The sequence below is a fragment of the Pinus tabuliformis genome, chromosome 3_1 (genome assembly GCF_031772625.1).
Source record: "Pinus tabuliformis cultivar Carrire ecotype Pingquan chromosome 3_1, CPIR1, whole genome shotgun sequence".
Taxonomy (NCBI): Eukaryota; Viridiplantae; Streptophyta; class Pinopsida; order Pinales; family Pinaceae; genus Pinus; species Pinus tabuliformis.
The window spans coordinates 818,294,161-818,302,545 of record NC_142301.1 but is presented as its reverse complement, the minus strand read 5'-3'; the positions used below and the strand labels follow the sequence as shown (position 1 = coordinate 818,302,545).

At 35.5% G+C, this 8,385-nt stretch overlaps 1 pseudogene; it reads right to left on the bottom strand.

Moving 5' to 3' along the window:
* Nucleotides 1-2,315: 2,315 nt before the first annotated feature.
* Nucleotides 2,316-4,568, bottom strand: LOC149190006 (folate synthesis bifunctional protein, mitochondrial pseudogene; annotated as a pseudogene).
* Nucleotides 4,569-8,385: the final 3,817 nt, after the last annotated feature.

Sequence of the window (8,385 nt, the reverse complement as noted above, 5' to 3'; positions counted from 1 at the left end):
CTGAATTATCTATGCTTGAAGATGATGGGAATAATGGTCCACGTTCAACCCACAAAGGTTGTGCGTTAGCATCTATTGTCATCTTGTTAAAAAAACACCCAACTTTCCATAGCTTTAGATGCCAAACCCATTGCATCCACTGCACCCCCAATATCCATAATTTAATCTATCAATCTGAATCTCTGTATTAAAAATCTTTCCTTTCTCCAAAAATTATGCTTTCCTTGGGCACTTGACATTCCTTGTTTTCTGTTCTTTGTATTGCTTAGAATTTTGGCAACTTTACTTGTTGAAATAACTTGCAAGATATAAGGACATAGGTTGCCAAAAACTGATACTCTGAAGAAAACAAGATGATTTTGTGACCAAAATTCATAATATTCAATTTAAACTCTAACAAATCTTGGAGCCTTCACCTGTAAGAACATATCAAAGTCATTTGTTGCTCCTTCTATCTCCTCTAAAGAAAATGACTAGTAATGTGGCAGACGAAGTGAATCCAGTTTCATTGCAAGTTTCCATAGATTTAGATGCCAAACCCATTGCATCCATTGTGCCCCCAATAACCATAATTTAAACTATCAATTTGAATCACTTTATTAAAAATCTTTCCTTTCTCCAAAAATTATGCTTTCCCCTGGCACTTGACATTCCTTGTTTTCTGCTCTTTGTATTGCTCAGAATTTTGGCAACTTTACTTGTTGAAATAACTTGCAAGATATAAGGACAGAGGTTGCCAAAAACTGATACTCTGAAGAAAACAAGACGATTTTGTGACCAAAATTCATAATATTCAATTGAAACTCTAACAAATCTTGGAGCCTTCACCCATAAGAACACATCAAAGTTGTTTGTTGCTTCTTCTATCTCCTCTAAAGCAAATGAGTGGTACTGTGGAAGACGAAGTGAACCCAGTTTCATTGCAAGTTTCCATAGCTTTAGATGCCAAACCCATTGCATCCATTGCACCCCCAATATCCATAATTTAATCTATCAATCTGAATCTCTGTATTAAAAATCTTTCCTTTCTCCAAAAATTATGCTTTCCTCGGGCACTTGACATTCCTTGTTTTCTGTTCTTTGTATTGCTCAGAATTTTGGCAACTTTACTTGTTGAAATAACTTGCAAGATATAAGGACAGAGGTTGCCAAAAACTGATACTCTAAAGAAAACAAGACAATTTTGTGACCAAAATTCATAATATTCAATTGAAACTCTAACAAATCTTGGAGCCTTCACCCATAAGAACACATCAAATTTGTTTGTTTCTTCTTCTATCTCCTCTAAAGAAAATGAGTGGTATTGTGGAAGACGAAGTGAACCCAATTTCATTGCAAGTTTCCATAGCTTTAGATGCCATCCCCATTGCATCCATTGCACCCCAATATCCATAATTTAATCTATCAATTTGAATCTCTGTATTAGAAATCTTTCCTTTCTCCAAAAATCATGCTTTCCTCGGGCACTTGACATTCCTTGTTTTCTATTCTTCGTCTTGCTCAAAATTTTGGCAACTTTACTTTCTGAAATAACTTGCAATATATAAGGACAGAGGTTGCCAAAAACTAATACTCTGAAGAAAACAAGACGATTTGGTGACCAAAATTCATAATATTCAATTGAAACTCTAACAAATCTTGGAGCCTTCACCCATAAGAACACATCAAAGTTGTTCTTTGCTTCTTCTATCTCCTCTAAAGAAAATGAGTGGTATTGTGGAAGACGAAGTGAACACAGTTTCATTTCTTGAGATACATGCTTTCCATTGACAAGTAATTATGATGATATGTTGGTCGAAGCAGATTCTGTCACTATTTTTCTTGATTTCTTAATTTCCTTCTTATATCGTGACTTTCTAAGCAACACCAAAACCACACAAAGCATTAAGGATACCACTCAACCAAATTTTAATGATTGTGCACTATCCTAGTGTTCATCATTTGTTAATCGTTATCTTTATTATGGTGTGAAATCCAATATAGGGCCTCCCCTGCCTCCTTGACGAGTCTCTCTTCTTCTACTATTGAAAACAAAGAGAAGAGATTACATAGATCTCTCTTGTCTTTGCAAGAATCATTAACGTGTCTATAGTCAGAATTTGTAGATGAGGCTTGGATCTTGAACACTTACCTCCTTTGATCAGAATGCATCATCATCAACAATGTGCTCCTCTACAACTCCATATGCATACCCAAAAAATGATGGATTGAATGTTTCACCACCTACCATATCAAAAAATTTAAGAACCTACAAAACCAATCCCAAAATTGGAGAAAATATTTAACAATGACTCCTGAGCAAGAGAATGCACTATCTAGGAGCATCTCCTAGGTATTGAAACTGGATTGCAGAAAGATATGCTGGCTCTCCTTGCCAATGTAGGGAGTAGTAATATTTTTCCCAAAAAACTTTTTCAAAAGGGTCTAATTAAAATAGGCCCATGAGAAGCAGCCACATTGTTGGCTGCAAGTCCTTGTCAAACAGCTAATAGACCCCTAAGAAGTCCCAAGTTCTGCTCAAGCATCTTAGAGAAACCAATACCAGGTTTTGTTATAATTCTCCATGCAGGTATACCAAACGATTATGAGTTCTTTATCGATAACCATAACTCATTAGCAACTTCTTTACATACATCCCCATAGGTTGTATTTTCATTGTTCTGTATTGTTGACAGTTCCCCTCTCATATGCATCAAGATATAAGGGACATCGAGATATGCAACTGTAGAAAACATGTTGGGATCCAAACAACCTCCAGATATATCGTTCACATCATGAGCTCCATTTTTTACTGCCTCAAATGCAACTTTCACAGTGAAATTATCTACTGATAGGATTTTACCTTCAGCTTCAAGAATCTACACCACTGCTTCTAAAACTGGAAAAATCCAAGATAATTCCTCCTTTGTTGAAATTCTTGATGTTGTTGGCATGGTTGACTATGCTCCAATGTCACTCATATCCGCTCCTTCAGATATTATCTGTCTAACTTGATCAACTGCATTCTCTATAGACATGTATCGTCCTCCATCACTAAAACTATCTGGTGTTAAAGTTAAAACACCCATGACATGAGCTTTTCTTGACCAATCCAATAACTAATTTCCAATGGGAAAAAATATTTTCATTTCATCTCATCCCATAAGGTCTTCCCCTCCAAGTTTCTCCCATGCCTCAAATATGTCGCCATTTCTTCTTGACGAGGCGTGCCAACAGGCAACAGTGTCATTGTCAGCTACCAATCCAAGAAGGTCTACAAGAGGAATAAGAATAAAGGGTTGCTCCCACAAATTCTGATGGGGTATTTTGAGTGTATGTAATGAAACCTTGAGCTTTCCATAGAATAAAATTTCTGAATCAATAGGCCAAGGCCCATACCTTGTGCCCTCAGTTCGGCCTAATCCCTTTTCAATCTCTTTCAGAACTGTCAACAAGGTATGTGAACCAAGTTTTGTGATTGCCCTTATTGCAGAGTTAAGGAAGCAAGGTTGATCAGTTACATATGCAGGTGCAGTCTCGTAAAATTTTGCATGCTTTATAATACAGACACCAGCTTTCTCCATCATGCTCAAAGCTATATTGAAATTTTCAACTTTGTTGCCAACATTTTTGCCCAAAGCAATGACCACTACCTCCACCAGGGAGTGAAATTCAATGCAATATTCAGAGGTTGATGAGTATGCAAAGGAATCCCAAGAAGAATAAACCCACCCCAAAGATACAAAAGATAGATCCAGAGACAACTGTTTCAATGAAGGATTCATGAAAATGGTTTATTTTCCCATTTGCATTAGCTTAGACCAACTGCCTAACGCGCAGGTGAAATTCAGTGCTAATGTCTAGCACATACATACATACAGAAAGAGTGTGTGCACACCCCTACTGCAAGAGGCTCTAGCACAAAGAATGCATTTGATATAAGTTTGTCTGTGGAAGAGGCTCTATTACTCAGATTCTAATTTTGAAATTTATCTTGAAATTACTGTCTGGTCATTAATGAAACTTGGAAGTGGTTCCTATCTTATACAGAATATACAAATACCCAACAAATAAAATCACATGGAAGGGAAATTAATGAAAGAAATGAATTTATTATGAGGGAGAAGACTTACCAGCATTCTGGGAACTCCACAGATTGATTCCTCCAAATCCAAGTCTGAATCCTCTACAAACAAAGTGGGGGCTAACTCCAAGCCTCATATTGAGATGAGTTTCATCAAACCCAAACACCCCTCAGGTTGGATTCCTCCTTGTGTTAATCAAATGCCCATGACATAAACAGAGAACAAACTTTCCTGTGGGAGAGGCCCTATTACTCAAATTCTAATTTTGAAATTTATCTTGATATTACTATTTGGTCATTAATGAAACTTGGAAGTGGTTCCTATCTTATACAAAATATACAAATGCCCAACAAATAAAATCACATGGAAGGGAAATTAATGAAATAAATGAATTTATTATGAGGGAGAAGACTTACCAACATTCTAGGAACCCCACAGACTGATTCCTCCAAAGCCATGTCTGAATCCTCTACAAACGAAGCGGGGGCTAACTCCAAGCCTCATATTGAGACAGGTTTCGTCAAACCCAAATACCCCTCAAGTTGGATTCCTCCCTGTGTTAATTAGATTCCCATGACATAAACAGAGAACAAAAATTAACCAGCTCAACCAGAATAGCAATGGTGTGTGAACCAGAATAAACAAGAATGGGATTGGTTATTGAAGTCTTTGACTGGCTTCAAGCAACTAAGGAAACAATGCCATTTACAATTTGACAGAATCCTAGAGAATGGCAAGAAAACACTCAACAAATACTACTATCAGAACCTTATAATGCCCAAAATCTACATCAATTGTCATACCTGCCAATTGGGTTGTCCCCTTCTAAACTCTCTCATGCAAACTCTTGCAACACCTTGTCACAGGATTACACATAGAAATTGACAAGACCACTTCTCCATTGCTTAAACTCTGAAAAGCACTGTAAATTACGAGCAGAGGCCTCCAAGCAAATAAAACCAGGTGGAATGGACAATTTAAACCCAATCTTAAAGGGCAAATGAAGCCACTTAGTAAATGTTCGTTTTGCGGAACCCAATTGAAATTTTTTGGAGCAATTTTGCCTCCTGGTGTTTGATATTCCACCATTGCTGACCTATGGATATCTTTGAAGTGATATTATTCCATAATGTTATCCTTTGTAAAGGGAGATTTCGCAGATATCTTTAAGCATGTGCCAAAAGGAAGATCCTGGAAATTACTTTAGGCTATTACCTGCATCGAAGGATTCAAGTGTCTTCCTCAATGTTGGAAGCCCTTGAATTGCAGAACAACCCGAGGACCTGCAGGTAGGGCAAGACAAGAAACAGAGAATTAGCCAGATTAAACAAAACAAAAAAAAGAATGTTCAGATACCTAATGTGTAAATTGCTAAAAGACTGCTAACCCATCAACAAAAATTAGGCTAACTTGCACCCTGTGAAACTAGATTCTGGATGGTATTCGGGTAGCAGTTGGTAGTAGCAGTGGATAGGCAAGACGCAGAGACAAGTTCACTATAACGTTGTGGCCAAGAGGTGAAAACTAGCCACCCAGGAGGCAACCCTAGCTGAGTTAGGGTTTTGCAGGTTTTGCAGAGCATTTTCACGGAGGTTGGCATCGAACAACCGAGTTGTTCTTCATGGTGTCTGGTAATGAACAGGGTTAGAGTTAGATGCAGCCACGGAACTGACTTGAAAGAATTGTAAATGGGACTATGGTTATAATAGTGAAAATCAAGATTTAGTTGATTTCAGTTAGTAGTATCTAATGGTGGAAAAACATTTAATCGTCTAACAATGGATCTGACGGTCAATATTATGATAGAAAGGCGGTTAGGGGAGTTGATTTCAGAGGGGAACGCCTTACAGCATAATTATATTTTGTTAGGACTAACATTACATTAATAACTAAATTTTTTATTTTTTTTGTTGGGAATCACATTACATTAAAAAAAATTATGTTAAATGTTTACAAACATTTATGCATACACATCTCCCGCTATCTCCCCCTATAGTTAGTTGTAGAGTGGCTTTGGGAGCAATGAAATTATCTAAATTTTATTTAGTGTAAAACATGACATATTTATGAAATAAAAAATATATAATATTTATAATTATGATTAAAAAAATTGCATTAGAAAATGAGTTGCAATTTACAACATTGAATCGATGAGATATGTCACATCGTTAGGTAACTTTAATAAAAAGATAGAAAAATGTGTGGTAGTTTAATATAATAAAAAAAATAAAAAAAAAATTAATATAAATTTGTATTTAATTATATTTTTAAGTAATATTATTGTATTTTTTAATTAAAATGGATCTATACTAGTTATGTTATATTAAACTTATTGTATTATTTTATTATAAATATTATTAAATATTAAAAATTGTAATAATAAAAATAGCTAATAAAATTTAATTTTTAAGTTAATAAAAATTATATTTTATAAAAAATAGTATAATTAAAAGTGCCTCAGGTATTTTAAAATGGAAACTAAACCTAAGCTACATATCCAATCAAAAAGATAATAATATCTAACAAATTTTGAAAATGTGTTTTGAAGACAAGTGAACCATATAGTTAACTAAACTATTATTTGAACTAATAGACATTGAGATAACTAGGAGCATAGCTATGTAAGCAAGAAAAAAAGACAAGAAGATAGAACATATCATAAGGGCATGTAAGGCCCAAAGCCTAATTGGTGGGAGGCCTCATGTCCTTCATCCTTGTTGGGCTTTTGATTCTCTTACTCATCCTTGATGACAATGGGGTTAAAGCCAGTACCTTTGAAGGTGGATTTATTTAGGAACTAAAAATTTTCCTCCTCTTTCCTATATCTATCACCATAGACTTTGAGACTAGGACCAAAGACCACTCAACAAAGCATAGCGAACTATGTCTTAAGACTTTTGAGACAGTCAATCGAATTTGGTTCACACTAATGTTTTTCCAAAGCAATGGAAACAAAGGTCATAGTGAGCCAATAGAACTCTACAACTTTGAAAATTTTTGTGTACATTGACTGTGAGAACCTTGTATCAACTCATCCCTAAATTTATGCCATAACCTGCTAAGTAGAATCTATTGTCTTCTTTATCTAGCTGAATTAACCAAAGCTTAAACTTTAGCCCGAGTTTTTAATGAATCAAAATGTGGGAATTATTGCATTAAACATCGCATTAGCCCACTGAGCCTTAATGATTTGGGGGCATCAAGAAGTACATTGACACCCTTTTAAGCCCCATTTTAGTGGACTTGGGAACCTCATCACAAGCCATGATATTGATAGGACAGGCACACTAGAAGAAACAAATCAAAAGAAAAGAACCATCCCATAGACAAATTGTCTTGGCCTCAAAGGCAAATAATGGTGTGAGACAATGGGGATGGTAGTGAAACCCCATAAGAATAGGGCTTAAACACTACTTTGACACACATAAGAAGAAGAGAGGGAGCCAAATTCTAGAAAGAAAGTCCCTCCGAGATAATGCCCATAAAATAGAGAGGTCGACAAATCGTAAAACAGAGGATTCGAGGATGGATAAGAAAATTAGCCAAACAAAAAAAATGTGTAGACAATTTAACTTGTGAAATAAGAAAAAAAAAGAGGCAGGGACCAACAAGACTATGGGCCAAACAAAAAAAATCACAAACAAACTAACCATGGAGATGAGACATAGAAGGATACCTAGAGTTAGCAAAGGAGAGGAGTGCAACCCACTTAAACCAAATTACACTATATTCAACATGATGGTTGTCGTACCTATGAATCTCCATTTAATTAAACTATGTTTAGCCATAACTAAGCACCAAAAAGGTTTGTGAGCGTTGAAGGGTAATGACCCTAGTATTGCTTCAGCATCAATTTGTACATACTTGTCCCCCTTCCCATACCAAATCATAATCAATGAAGACAAGGAGAATTTCCCCACACATAAGGCACCATTTATTAGATCTATTATTGAGTCCATTGCATGGCCAACCCAACTTCTAGATGCTTCCTTGACACCTAATCCATAGATATAATCTTTTATTTTTTATAAAATTATGGATTTCAATTTTATTATTATTATTATTATTATATGTGTGTGTGTGTGTGTGCATGTCCTTAACACTATAAAGTGAAAATCACATATTGTCTTAATCCAAAACACCAATGACAATATTTCCATTAACTAGAAGTCTAAGGTGCATAATATCATAACAAATAAAAGTAATCATGCAAACATCATAGGCAATTTTATGTAGGATCATCTACTAATCAAACCCATGATTGACCTTCTTAGGTAAATAAGTTTACTTAAGGAAGTTGGTTTCCTTAAATCTCATTTAA